This window comes from Corylus avellana, chromosome 9 (assembly GCF_965113065.1).
Source record: "Corylus avellana chromosome 9, dhCorAvel1.hap1.2, whole genome shotgun sequence".
Classification (NCBI taxonomy): Eukaryota; Viridiplantae; Streptophyta; class Magnoliopsida; order Fagales; family Betulaceae; genus Corylus; species Corylus avellana.
The window spans coordinates 7,557,456-7,572,623 of record NC_142498.1 but is presented as its reverse complement, the minus strand read 5'-3'; positions in this window follow the sequence as shown (position 1 = coordinate 7,572,623).

Below are 15,168 nucleotides of genomic sequence, written 5' to 3'. Positions count from 1 at the left end.
CTCCTTGTGCATGCACTCGATCGTGAGTGCCTTGTGCATTGTGGTCCTTGCCTGTAGTGCGCTCAAACACAGGTCCCTTGCAATCGATCGCTCTACCAGAGCCTTCCAATTTCCAAAATAGCTCTTTTTAAGTCCAAAACTTCTGAGATTGCTTATTTTTCTTCCAATGACCTACAAAATCAAGGAAAACACAATAAAGAGCTAAAATAACATAATTAACTAAAACTAAAGGATTAAACCATGTAAATTAAGGGCTAAAAATATGAATATTTTAGCACTTAACACACCCCCAAACTTACATATTGCTAGTCCCTTAGCAATACAAAACAAAAAACAAAAATGAAAAACAGAGAACAAAAAGATAAATCCATCTTTCATGGGATGTACGATTGCATTTAGCATATGCAACAAGCCTTTCAAACCCCTAGGAATTCCCTAGAGGACGAGTGAAGTCTCGTGAGGGTTTTCTAGAAATGTTACCCACAAACATCATGCACAGTTCATGTTATTCCAAAAATTTAAGCATCACTTCAAGATCTTGATTTTCATTCATTAACAAGCTTAAAAAGATGAACTTCATCTTCACAATGAATTGGAATCTCAAAGTTCAATTACTTACAAAGGACATGCTAAAACATCACAAGTTTGAAAACAGTGTAAGGTGAACTAGCACAACATTATGAGGCTTCCAATTCTTTTCAATGTGTAATGTTTCCATATCTCAAAATTCATTGAAATCCCGATTAGAATGAATAACTATGGCATATTTCTTTTTCTCTCTTGTTTTTTTTTTTTTTTTGGTCAGGTTGTGCAATGTTTGATTCCCTTAAGCTTTCTAATTGACCCATGTAGCGAATGTTAAGTCAACGACTCCCAAACCAGATGGTTTTAGGGCATTAGGTGTAGAGACACCCCTAAGGACCTACTAACTCGAGTCAAAAAGGCTACAAAACCAAACTAACCATGACTTCAATCACATCAAATTTTTTCATCTTTTGACGTGAACACTCAATGCTTTGAGGCAAGAGGTCCAGTTACTCAGTGAAAAGCTTATCAATGATCATTTATTTTTTTTTTTTATATATATATATATATATTTCATCATATATATGTCAAAGTGTCCATCTAATAAGTCATCCAATTTCATCCAAGATATAAAAACACACATATCAGACCTCATGTCATACCTCACAAATTATGTGTTAATGTGCTTGTGAGATCAGATCAAACATGTGATTTTTCAATTGTCCTAAGCAAGTAATCAAACTAACAAATTCTCTCATCAAATCATGTGTTCAGAATTTTAAGCTTACTGATGAATTCAAGCCACAATTCTTTTAGATTAACTTAAAATTTTAGGGCAACATGATCATGAATAAACCTTTTTTTTTTTTTTTTTTTTTTTTTTTTTTTTTTTTTTTTTTTCAGATAAACAAACAAACACACAAATCATGAAATTGGGACAACGTGTGTGTGAACAACATGTGTGCCCATACCCCCAAACTTAAATGACACATTGTTCCCAATGTGTCTAAATTAAGGAAAGAATGTACCCGGGAGATGGACGACATAGTCTTGGAAAGTATGGCTCATAGCATACCCCCAAACTTGAATTGAAGCACACTGGTCCCTGCAAAATAAAAAAGCACAAAAACAAGTAAAAAGAAAGAAAGCTAAAGATAAATAAAAAGATTAATTGAAAACACACTAAAAAAAATAAAAAGATAAACTATGGGGTGCCTCCCATGAGTGCTAAGTTTAATGTCTTCAGCCAGACGGTAGTCCCTGCTCAGTGCTGTCCAGAAGATGATGCTCTTGATGGCGGTGGCAACCAGCTGAGAATGGACTGCATCAATTCTTCTAAGGCAGCTAATCTTTTGTCCATTAATTCTTTATCCTTCCGAGCCTCCCTTCTTTGATCATCCAGCTCTCTCCAAAGGCCCGCCATTTCTTCACTAAGTGAGCGGTACTGTGCTGCACGAAAAACGATCAGGGCCTCCTCCTCTGCTGCCTTTGGCCTAGCTGCATGTTCATCTTTGGCCATGGGCTCGGCCTCGCTCTCTTTTACACCAGCTGCTGGTGCTGAAGGTGCCCAAGACATCTGGGAGCAGCTCTTGTTCCATTGGCGAATGCCAAAGATGGGGGCAGTAGTGACTGGCTCATCAGTTGTTGTGCCCTCGATGCCTTTCTTCCGGAGGATGTAGGTGATTAAGTATGGGAAAGGCAGTCCCCATGAGTGAGGGGATTCAGCTCTTCCAATGTGCACTCCATTCCAAAATTTGTGAATTTGGTTCCAAATGATATTGGGAATGGAATACCAGGCATCTTTATGGAAGGCGTAGAGGGTTTGGAGAAATTGATCCCACCTCTGAGTCTTGTGCCTAAGGGAAAGGCATTGCAGTGCAATATAGAGTCCACAAACCAAAGCCGTTGAGGTAGCATGGATCGGCTGCCGGTATTATGATGGACATTGGCATATTGCCCTTGGCACATGTGCTCAATGATTTCCACCACATAGAACCTAGGCGGTTGCTCGGCAAGCTGCGCTGCTTCTGGAGGGTGCTCATCATTGCATTGGAGGGCAGCGGCAATGTCGGCCCTTGTCACTTCAACTTCTCGGCCCTGCACTTTGGAAGAGAGGGCAGCCAGCCTGTCGCATTCATGAGATAGGTGGGCATAGAACTCGATTACCAATTTTCGGTAAGTAGTGGAGGTGACCGACTTGAAAAGCTTCTTGAGCCCCTGACGCTTGAATTCGGTGACCGCCCATTGAGTCGCCTCAAGGTTTTCAAAGTCTTCGCGAATGGCGAAGGTGGTCTCAAATAGCAACTCCCTCTCCTCAAAAGTGGGTGGGGGAGAAGTGGGTTTGGCTTCGGACCCCTGAGAGGATGAAGCTCGAGTTCTTGGCATGAAGAGCTTGATTGGGGACTTTTGTCGAACACTTGGTGTGCACTTATGATGATCAAGGTTGCAAAACACAGCAACACTGCTCAAAACCCCCTGCAAAAACACCAAAACCCAACCATAGGAAAGCAATGTGGGTGGATGACCACCCACAATTGCAGAAAAATGATAAAAAAAAGGATGTTGGGGGGTTAATCGGAGTTGTGGTGGTGATGGGAATAGGGAACGAGTTGTACGGTTGTGTGGTGGAAAAGTGATGATGCCGTGGCTGGAGAGGAAAACCGTGTGGTGGCGGTGTGGTAGAGGTGGTGAAAAACGGTGGAGGAGTGTGCTGGTTGTGTTTGTTGAAGGTGGAGACTGTACGGCGCAGTGAGAGTGAGAGTGTGAGGGGGAATGGGGGAGAAAATAACCTAAAATAGGTCACGTGGCCTGCTGCCCGATTGTGCTCGATCACACACAAGGTGAGCTCGATTGCACTCGTGCAAGGATGTGCGTGAGTGGGTGATGTGTGCTCGAGCGCACACAAGGTGCGCTCGATTGCACTAACAGAAAATGTACAAAGCCAAAATTTGATTACTGCACTCAATTGCATACTTCTTGCGATTGATCATAGTAACAAAATGTAATTTTTTTTTTCTTCATAATGCACAACAACTTTCTGAAATAAAAAGGAAACACATAGAATAAGTGAGAACACATGTAAAGTAAGGAAATTGATATGATGGGAAACAAAGATGGAAAAGTGTACTGCCTTCAGTGGCCTTAGTACCACTGTTCTGAGTAGATGCACTTGAGCTCCTGGCTTGCTAAAACGCTTCCACTTGTGGTTGTGGTGCTACTAGTGTGGAGAATTGCACTTGAGCTCCATAGAATGTGGCTCAAGTGCCCTAGGCGGTGCAGGGACAGGACTTTCTTTATAGGTGAACAATTTCAGTTCCATATAGGACTCCTTGACATGCTTTCTATGATGATGGTCCCTGGGTGTTTTCTTGTAGAGCTTGGTGTCCTCATTTGCTTTATACCTTAATTCGTCTCGTTCATCCAGCTACAGGTTTCTTTTGGCACTTGGATATGGTGGACAGGCTTGAAGAGGTTGCTTTGCTCCACTGATGTCCTCATTAACATCTGCATAAACTGGCCCAGTGTCCTGACTTGTGAACTTACGAGTGAGGGGGGTCTTTACTGGGTCTTTCTGTGAGTCTTGCAAAACAGGCTCACTAATACTTTGGATCATACAGAAATCAAGACACTTTAAATCATCATGAGGTAATTTCATTGCATCAAATATTTTGAATTCTATTGTCTCACCATTCACTTTCATACTTACTGTATCCTTTTTCACGCCTATTGTGGTATCAATAGTTCTCATAAAGGGTCTTCCTAAGATGATAGGTAAGGGTGATGGCATAGGGGATTCTTCCACATCCAACACAATGAAATCCGCTGGTAAAATAAATGTACCTACCTTTACCAACACATCTTCAAGTATAACTCTTGGTCTTTTGATGCTTCTGTCTACCAATTGCATGGTTACTGAAGTTGGTTGAAGCTCCCCCAAACCCTGCTTTTCATATATCCTGTAAGGCAGAAAATTGACCCCTGCCCCCAGATCCAGCAGTGCATGCTCAAAAAGATGATCTCCTATCCTGCAAGGAATAGTAAAACTACCCGGATCTGTTAGCTTTGGTGGTAACTTTCTTAACAAAACTACACTTACCTCTTCTGTTAGGGCCACTGTCTCATATGAAGGAATCTGTTTAATTGTATTTAGTGCAACAATCCTTTTGTTAGTTCAACAATCCTTTAAAAATTTAGCATATGAAGGAATCTGTTTAATTGCATCTAATAAAGGAATGTTGATTTCTACTTTCCTCAAGGTCTCAAAAATATCCATAAGCTGCTTTGCTTTATTTGGTTTGACTAACCTTTGAGGGAAGGGTGGTGCATTTACCTTCTCCATTTTGTTTACCTTAGAAGTTGATGCTTCATCTGGAGATGCTTGAGGTGGCTCTTCCCTTCCAATGACCTTGCCATTTCTGAGAACTGTGTCTACTTTCAGTTGTTGGTGACCCCCTAGATTGGGTATTGTTTGGGCTGGGAATCTTCCCTACTTCCTTTCACTCAGCTCCTTTGCCATCTACCCCATTTGCACTTCTAGTCTTTGGATGGCTTGATCGGCCTTTGTATTGAATTGTTTTTGATCAGCCATAAATTGTTGTTGTGAAGTCATCAAGGTGTGTATCATATTCTCCAATTGGTTCATCTTTGACTCTTGGGTCGGCTGGCTTGCTTGTTGGGGACCCTTCTACTGTCCTTGATTGTTACTCCATAAGAAATTTGGGTGGTTGCGCCATCCTGGATTGTAGGTGTTGGAGTACGGATTGTTCTTGTGGGGGTAATTGTTTTGTTCCACATAATTCACCTCTTGCTCTGCAAATGGAGATAAAGGACACATTTCAGTAGTGTGATCTAAATGGGAACATATAGCACATACCTGGATTGGTGTGTCCTTTTGAAGAGGTGAGATTTTTTGAGCAGTCATGGCTTTGACAATCATATCCAACTTCTTTTCCACAGCAGCCATCTGATTTGGAGATCCCCCATTGAAGTTCACTTCATACATACCCTTGCTCTTTACTCATTGCCTTCCTCTAGAGCAGAATTGTTGGGAATGCTCACTCATCAAACAGCTCTATTGCTTCCTCACTACTCTTTTCCATAAGTACTCCTCCACAAGTTGAATCAAACATCCCTTTGTTAGTATCATCTAAACCTTCATAGAAAATTTGTACCTGATCATCTTGAGGGATGTTGTGATGTGGGCGCTTTAGAAGCAATGAATTGAAGTGATCTCATGCCTCAAAGAAAAGATCTTCATCTCTTTGCTGGAACATTTGAAGTTCTCTTTTAAGCTGTCTTGTCTTCTGGGCTGGAAAAAACTTCTTCAGAAACTTGGTGGCTAATTCTTCCCAAGTATGGATAGACCACAGTTTAGCATTATCTTTCAAAGAGAAGGGAAAGATGACTACCCTGAGTCTCTCTGGAGTTAAGCCTTGGATGTGCTGCAACTTGCATAGGTCAAAGAACTCCTTAAGATGCAAGTTAGGATCCCCAGTAGCTGTGCCCCTGAAGTGAGTCGATGCATTGAGGATTTGAGGGGAAATATAATAGTTGCCTTCCACCTCCGGTTGATATGCTATGCATGAGGGTTGATTGAGGCTCATTGGGATGAACGCCTGCTTCATTGGTCTCCGCACTGGTGGTGGATTTGCCTCTAGTGGTCTTGGCACTATTGGTGGATTCTCTTGCAAATCTTCCATCTCAATTTCTTGCTCTTCTTCTTTGTCTCTAGGTCTTTGTCGAATTGTCTGCTCAATTTCAGGATTGAGTGGAATGACGGTTGAATCTTGAGATCGACGACCTTGCATCAATTGAATTGCCTCTTCAGTTAAGCAGCTTCAGTGCTGCTTGTCCGGATGCTCCCTGGAACTATGCTCAATCGCAAGTAAGTGAGCTTGATTGCAATGTGCTCAATAGCACTTGGCTGACGTTCGATTTCAGTAACAGAATCGCAAGTCTGCAACCTGAAACAGAAAACATAAAAGTTAAAAAAAACAGAAAATCTTTTTGATTTTCGATAACAACAAAATTGAAAATTGAAAATTAAAACAACACAACTAAAGGAAAATAATTCTAAACAAAATTTGTCGCAATCGCCGACAACGGCACCAAAAACTTGTTGTCACAATTACCTACCTAAATTAATAGGCAAATAATTGGATGTTTTACCCGCAAGTGCACGAGGTCAACATAGTAGTATAGGGTGCAAGTACGGGGTCATTCCCACGAGGATTGCTAAATTTTGCTTAAAATTAATTCCAAAAATAAAATAAAACAAAGATTGGAATTGAGTTGATAATGATAAAAATGTAGGGCTTTGATATCCACCACTAACTATATTTAGCTAATATATCAATATGACAATATTTTGATCATGTTATGAATATCTAATGTTTGTCAACCTAAGGGCATTGGTGTCTACTTCTTAACCTATTGATTTCCCTAAGCAACGAATTCGGCATGGGTGTCTACTCGAATTCTTTTCTTTCTTATAGGATTTAGCATGGGTGTCTACTAAGTTGTTATTTAAGAAGGCATAAAACTGTCGAAATCGACATACACATGAGGCTTAGGGCATGGGTGTCTACTCCTAGCTCCCCATGTTGATTCACCCAAGAATCCGGTGTGGATATCTTTTGTTACTTATGTTAAACCCACGACTCGATCATTCAAATTGATTTAACTAACTAGTCCATACCACATGCATATGTTGACCAGGCACACACATATGAGGAATTCATGAAAATAGGAATTAATCAATTTAAATATCACAATAAGATCATCACAAGGGCGCCAATATTGAATATCAACTAAACATAACTAGGGCTTCAATCTAGCCCTACTAAACAAATTAGTTACATATAAGTTTGATGTTAAATATCGTCATAAAATAAAAGAAAAGAAAGGAAAAAAATAAATCCGAAACTTGAACTTGAAGAGTTCCAATTCTTCTCCTTCGAAAGTATATCTATTCTAAAGGCTTAAGGGTCTATTTATAGGCTTTTAGGAATACTCTAGAAACCCTAAAAATCGTAGGGTTTGAGCCCTAGTTCGCACTAAGCTATAAAACCATAAAAGTTGCTCTTAACTTATTAAGGCTAGCGGCTGACTTGGCCATCACGCACGGGTGCGCTCGATCACAGACCGTGTGTGATCGATCGTAGGTCTGCGATCGATCCTCCTTGTGCATACGCTCGATCGTGAGTGCCTTGTGCATTGTGGTCCTCTCCTATAGTGCGCTCGATCGCAGCTCCCCTATGATCGATCGCTCTACCAGAGACTTCCAATTTCCAAAATAGCTCTTTTTAAGTCCAAAACTTCTGAGATTACTTCTTTTTCTTCCAATGACCTACTAAATCAAAGAAAACACAATGAAGAGCTAAAATGACATAATTAACTAAAACTAAAGGATTAAAACATGTAAGTTAAGGGCTAAAAATTCAACAAAGTTCTGAGATTGCTTCTTATCCAATTTATGTTTCTATTTCTATATGTTGTATTCATCTTTTGTTTCTAAGTAGTAGAGTCCTTTTGTGTTATGTTTTTATTATTCAATAAGTTGGTTATATAAGGTGATGCAAGTGTAATGATTTTAATAGATGACTAAAGATTTTTAAATTTGAAATTATGTGTTTGAGTGTGATCCTTTTGTTCGAGATGCAACTTCTCTTTGTGAGGTGCGACTCATCTTTCTTTTAGCCCGAGACTCCACCCAAAAATCCATTGTTGGCCAGTGAGTCCCTTTTAAACATGGGTCTAGCTTTATCTTCTACTGGCCTTCGTTTATTTTCAGTTATTCTCCATTCGTCCCGATTCACTCGCAGAAAATATGTTCTTTTAAATCATGAATTATTTGACAGGTGATTTATTCTATCGCTTTACTGCTCCGTCTCAAATTGTCTTTCTTTCTTTCTTTCTTAAAATAAATAAATGAATTCCCAAATAAATAACCGGAAGAAGGAATGCCACTCTATCATTATCGAACTGACTCCAATCCAAGGTCTCACCTCTGCCGATCGCGGTCGTCATCCCATCTCACACACAGCCCTCTGGTAGTTTCGAAGGGATTATTGTGCGAGTGAAACTTCAAACTGTTGACCTATACTCTACAAGAAATTATACTTGTCACTTAAAATCCCCATCTTAAAATTAATTGGTCGTTTCTCGTCCTCGGCATTTACTTCAATCGGTTGGGGACCACGCCGTATGAAAGAGAGGTCATTAGTTTTACACTACTAGTACTTCAATTGCTAGGTGAATATGTAAAGATATTACTATGGGAAGGAAAATAAAAGTGGAAACTAGTCCGTCTCAATTTTTTAATCATGGAAAATCGATGGAAATATTGATTTTATAGTTTTAAAAGTACAGTGACAAATTTATCACTTTTGAAAATTAAAGGACTAATTTGATACACACGAAAATACATGGGTATGGTATTTGTTGGATCAAAAATTTGTCATGCGAGGTCTTGGTTAATACTTTCCTTCAAAACTAGAAAATGAGTCCTTAGTAGGCCTCCGTTAAAACATGATTAATTTGTTAAGTGCGAACAAATTTGTATAGGTGGGGCGGAAGAGGTCAATACAGGGTTTAATCATCTCATGAATCTTTGGAAAGGAAGGGGATCAAATTTGGACCAATGATGTATTATGTTTTTTTTTTTACTCCGGGGAAAAGCTTAAATTCAGGAATCTTATATTATTTTACCTGTGTGTAAGTTTGTTTTCCATTCTATTGATATTGGCTCCGTGCGCTTGCTTGTATTCTTTTTAAATGCCCAATTAAAGTTACATCTGCAATTATCCACAATGTTTATGCCGATAGGAAATGGAAAATGGTAGACTTTTTATCATATAAATTATATTATAATACTCTTCCTCAAGTGTAGGAACAAACTCCTTCTCAGCCGGTGAGGCCCAACACACGGAATTTTGAATTGAAATGCTCGTGGAATGAAAAAGACAATGAGCGAACTCAATACCTTGTCTCCGCGAGAGGAGGTTGGACCTAAAGACGTCATATTGATAAGTACCCAAAAATAGTTGTGCACTAGTCATCCCTTTTTTTTTATTTTTTTTTTTACAATTTCTGATCTTATTTACTAATTTCAAAAATTGAGACAAAAATGGACGAATTGTTAGGCATAAAACTTCATGTATAAAAACAAAAAAAAAATAATGGAAAAAAAAAAAAAGCCCTACTGATAGCTGTTTTTGAAATAGCACCATGATGCATAAAGTGTTTTAGAATGGTACATTAAACTACCAAAGTCTGTCAGAAAAGCCACTGTTTTTAATTGTACTCCAATAATACCCTTATTCTCAAATAATAAAATAATAAATCAATAAATTAAAAATTATTTATTTCTAAAAAAGAATCCAAACAAAAAAGAAAAAAAAAAGAAAAAGGAAAGTGGTGGTCTGCAATTTACCCCCCCGGAGGTGGAGGGTAATATTTATGCCCATCGTTTACACCGCACGAGCAATTACTAATTTATTCCAAATACAGTACATAATTTTTTATTTATCCCAAAAAATTTTGTTTTTCTGTTTTTGTATTTATCCAACACATTGGTTCTTTTAATTTATAATGTAGTAAAGTTTTGTTTTCTATTTTAGTTTTTAAGAGCATAAAGGTATTATCGGAATATAATAAAAAAGTTTGCTTAAAGTGATCTTTGGTTGCTTGATGTACCGTTTTAGAACACTTTAAACTTATTGTGACTTTTAAAAAACGGTTGGTAATTGAGGCAGCTTTTTTACGTTATATAAGACAATCAATGTCTAAAAGACAAAACATTTACATCTAGAACATTGATTTCGATTATTTAAAGCGCCAGTAAATTAGGGGCAAAGCGTTTTTGGAACAACAAATACGTTTAGGTGGAACTTTTGCATCTGTCAATATTTCTAACTTGAACTAAAAGATATTTGTGAACTTTGCACTAATATTTTAGCACAATAAAAGAAAGAACTCGATGTATCATACGAAAATCATCGACATCATAGGGTAGATGAAGACAAATAGAGGCATTGCGATGCACTTGGGTTAGTGAATTTGATCTGAGCTTACAAGTACGGAGTGAATGCGAAGACGTTGAGTAGGATGAAGAAGGTTGAGGACAACGGCTATGTGAGGATGAGAATGACGGATCATGGGTAATGTGCGGCACAGTGCACTTAAGTTAGAAATAGGTTCTGCATGTATTTTGAGAGCTATTTTTCTGATAAGACAAACCTATTTTCAAAGACAACTTAGAGTTGTTTCCATATTTCTGTTTTTAGCGTTTTTGTTTTTTTAACTGATTGCCAAATGCACGGTTACATGGTAGAAACAGGTTTTACTGTTTTGGAAACCAAAAAAAAAAAAAAAGCCTGTTTCCAAAACTGCAACCGAATAAGCTCCTAAAATTCCGTAATTTGAAAGAAATTGTTGGGGATCCAAATCCTATTTAAAGGGACAAGAAGTAGGAGGAAATCAAAGGCATTGGAAATCATAGAGAAAATGAGTAATTTTGGAGTAGTAGTCTTTTTTTATTGTCTTGGCTCTTTGTTGCATGAGTCAATCGCTAATTTGCAACGCTTACCTGATTCACATTGAAAACCAGTTCCAAAGAGCACTTCTAGGAGCTCATTGATAGTCAAGAGACAATGATCTTGGCCTCCACTTGATCCCTGCCCATTCCGAGTTCTCTTCGGTTTTTACAGGAAACTTTCTTCGCACCACACTCTACTTCTACAACTTGACGTGGGAAGGTGGACATCAAACCTTCACTATCCTCAAGTAAGATAATGGTTTTCTAAAAATGTATTGCCCCATCCGAATGCAGAGTGCCGCTGGAGGGTTCACGAGAATGGGATTTACACATTCAATTTTGGGTCTCAAAACTACGATTTAATGCTTAAGTGGCACCTGAACCATACTTGAAGTTGAAGCCGCACTAATGCTGAGTCAAACTACTTCACCAATTAACCATTCTTTTATTCTCAAGCTTATCAACGGGGGTCGTTGAGAAGCTCCCAAATGTCAGCATTCCTTAGGGAATTATTGTGTTGAAGAGTCCTCGAGCCTTTAGTAATGTTTTGTCATTTTACTTTCTAGTGTAATCGTGTTTTGTTTCTTATCCTATTTCTGTTTCTATTTCTATATGTTGTATTCATCTTTTGTTTCTACGTAGTAGAGTTCGTTTTGTGTTATGTTTTTACTATTCAATAAGTTGGTTATATAAGGTGATGCAAGTGTAATTATTTTAATAGATGACTAAAGATTTTTAAATTTGGAATTATGTTTTTGAATGTGATGCTTTTGTTCGAGATGCAACTTCTCTTTGTGAGGTGCGACTCATCTTTCTTTTAGCGGTGAGACTCTACCCAAAAATCCATTATTGGCTAGTGAGTCCCTTTTCAACATGAGTCTAGCTTTATTGTCTGCTGCCTTCATTTATTTTTAGTTATTCTTCGTTCATCCTGATTCACTCGCTGAAAATATGTCCTTTTAAATCATGAATTATCCGATAAGTGATTTATTCTATCATTATCGAACTGACTCCAATCCAAGGTCTCACCTTGACCGATCGCGATCATCATCACATCTCACACACAACCTTCAGGTAGTTTCGAAGGGATTATTGTGCAAATGAAACTTCAAACTGTTGACCTATTCTCTGCAAGATATTTTTCTTGTCACTTTAAGTCCCCTTCTTAAAATTAATTGGTCATTTCTCTTCCTCTGCGTTTACTTCAATCAGTTGGGGACCACGTCTTATGAAGTAGAGGTCATTAGTTTTATACTACTACTAGTACTTTAATCGCTAGGTGAATATGTATATATATTGAAAAACGCTTAATAGGTTTAAATATCACAATTTATGCGGAGTTAACGGATATTTAAAACTAACCAAACAATCCCCAAAATATGAACAATCACACACATGGATTTTGGTGACGAAGAGAAAACCATTTAGAAAACGCTTTAAAAGTAAAACCTCTCCAGGGCAGCCAAACCCAGAAAATCACTATCAAAAGATTATCTAGAGATTACAGACACTAGGAACACTTACAAACGTTTGCAAGACCTTGGCTCTGTAAGATTGACAAGCCTCCAACTCGTCTCCTTGCTCACAATCTTCTTCAATGTGATTCTTCTTTACCGGATCCTTCCGAAAGACTTCTCAATGAAGCTCAATGAAACTAACAATAATCCTCTAAGAGGAATAATCAGGCTCACACAGATTTTCTCTCTAAGCACAGCTGCTCACGAAACCTGGGGTAAAATTTTGTACATCTCTTTCTCTATAAAGATGTACATATACCCCTAACAAAACCCTAGACCTGGCACAGATAAAATCACATTTTTGGGTGTAAAACTTACTGGGTGTCTGGACAGGTTAATGGGGTGTCTGAACAGGGCCTCGCATAGCAGAAATTGAGTTTCTAAAACTGCTGTTCGGACAGCGGGAAGGCATGTCCGGACAGCGCCCGCTGAGAGTGAAAATCGCATTCTTGAACTTCTGTTGGGTCTTGATCAACAGCTCCGATCGATTAATATTTGAGGTCCGATTGAGTTAAAACTTTGCAGGCATGTTCATGACACGTGAATCCTTGTTTTCAATGGTGGAAATTGGATTATGAGAATTCTATATCAGTGTTTGAGCCCATGGACAGTAGCCTCTGCACTTTAGAACCGAATTAAGCCAACAAAATACTAACAAACTCCCCCTTTGGCAATTCGGTGACAAAACCAATATGCCGAGTCATCTTATCATCTCCCCATATTTACTCCCCCTTTTTGTCACAGAATGAAAAAAGGTCTTCATGTTTCCTGAAACACTTCACAAAATACATTGAGGCACATGTGGAACAAGAATACATAAATACAACTCATGATCACAGATAAAATAACATGCATGAATTAATGCAAGATCATGAAGAAACATCAACAAATCCCGCCCTTAATGTATGAATCATTTATCAACAAGAAACTAAAAAAATTCCTTTCAAAAGTCAAATGAACACACATGATACACACATCAACGACTCATGTATTTCAGCAATGAATATCCCAAACATGCTCCAAATATACAAAATATACATGAGACTTGAAATGGCAATAAACTAATATTGCTTAACCCAAGCAAAGTAAAATGTTCCATTCAACCCATGCTTGTGTGTTGTGTGTGTAAGCCATCCAATGAGAAAAATTTACAACTTTCAATATGACGAGAAAGTTTAACCAAAGAAGGTTTTGACAAGAAAATCAAATCAAAAGTCAAACCTTATCATACGAGGGCATAGCCACTCTCATCCAATACGTTCCTCTTAAAAAGTATTTTGTGCATAAGTTTGACACAGTGAAATAAATTCCATATGGAGCATGATCTTTTGATTTTTGTTTCACTATATTTTTCTTTTTCACTTTGAGAAAGTGTCCTTAAACAATTGATGCTTATCACTAAAGAGAAATGCTGGAATTTCAAGCCCTAGGTTCAACTAGTGTATGGTCAATTCGAAGAGAAATACGACTAGTCAAAAACCTCTTATAGTTACTTAACATACCACACATTAAAAGTTAAGAAATAATCTCAAATTAAGCTTAAATGTGCACAAGAGAGTAAGCATAGGCAAAATGTACCACATAACCTCAGGCTTTAGGTAACCACAAAAACAAGTCTATTGATCAAATTTTCATCTCATGCATATTAAGAATATTCCAAGACGCAAGGAATTAAATCCATGAAAGCAACATGAGAAATTAATGGACTATCTAGGTGCATAAGAGAAAAGAAACAAAATAACCAAAAAAATATATATTTTTGTCTTTTTGAATTTTTTTTTTTTAAAAAATTGCACACAAACAAAAAACAATTGCAAAACAAATAAAATAAAAATGCAATGCAAAAAGAAAAACAGCATGCTCTATGATATGCAAAGATATGCTAGAAAATCAATCCTAGGCATATGGGTGACTCACCTAACATAAGTTGAGACCACCACCACTCCCCCTCAAGGGTTGAATGGTATCATCCTTCCTAACGCACACTTGAGAAATCTTAGGTCTAGACTTATGACTTTGCTCAAACTTATCTAGCCTAGTTAGCACTTCTCTCATCATTATGACCAAACCCTCACTTTCTTTCCTAGAATAGGAATTTTCACTTTTATGCTTATGGGATTTCAAATCAAAACACTTTGGTCGAATATGACCAACCTTTCCACAATAATGACAAGTGGGCACAAACCTTTTAGAAGGTAATGTTCTAGGAGGATGCATGACTCTAGGCTTAGGGTAAGATGCATGATGCTCAACATAAATTTTCTTACATTTCTTAACATGGAGAATCGGAGCAGCTGCATGATTTTCTTTCTTAGGAGCAGCTTTGAATTGCCAACAGTTTGGTCTAATGGGACCAAATTTCCCACCATGGTGGCATGTAGGAACAAACTTACCTTGAGTTTGTTTAACATTCATAGGCTCACCACTCAAGGACTCATTAGAAGCATATGAAGTAGATGCACCAGCATTATCAACAGTCATACTAGGCTTGTTAGAAATAAATTCTTCAATACAAAGAAAACTTTTCAGATTATCACTAGAGAAATTTCGTAAGAGTTCCTTAGAAACATTTAATTCATTCTCAAGTGA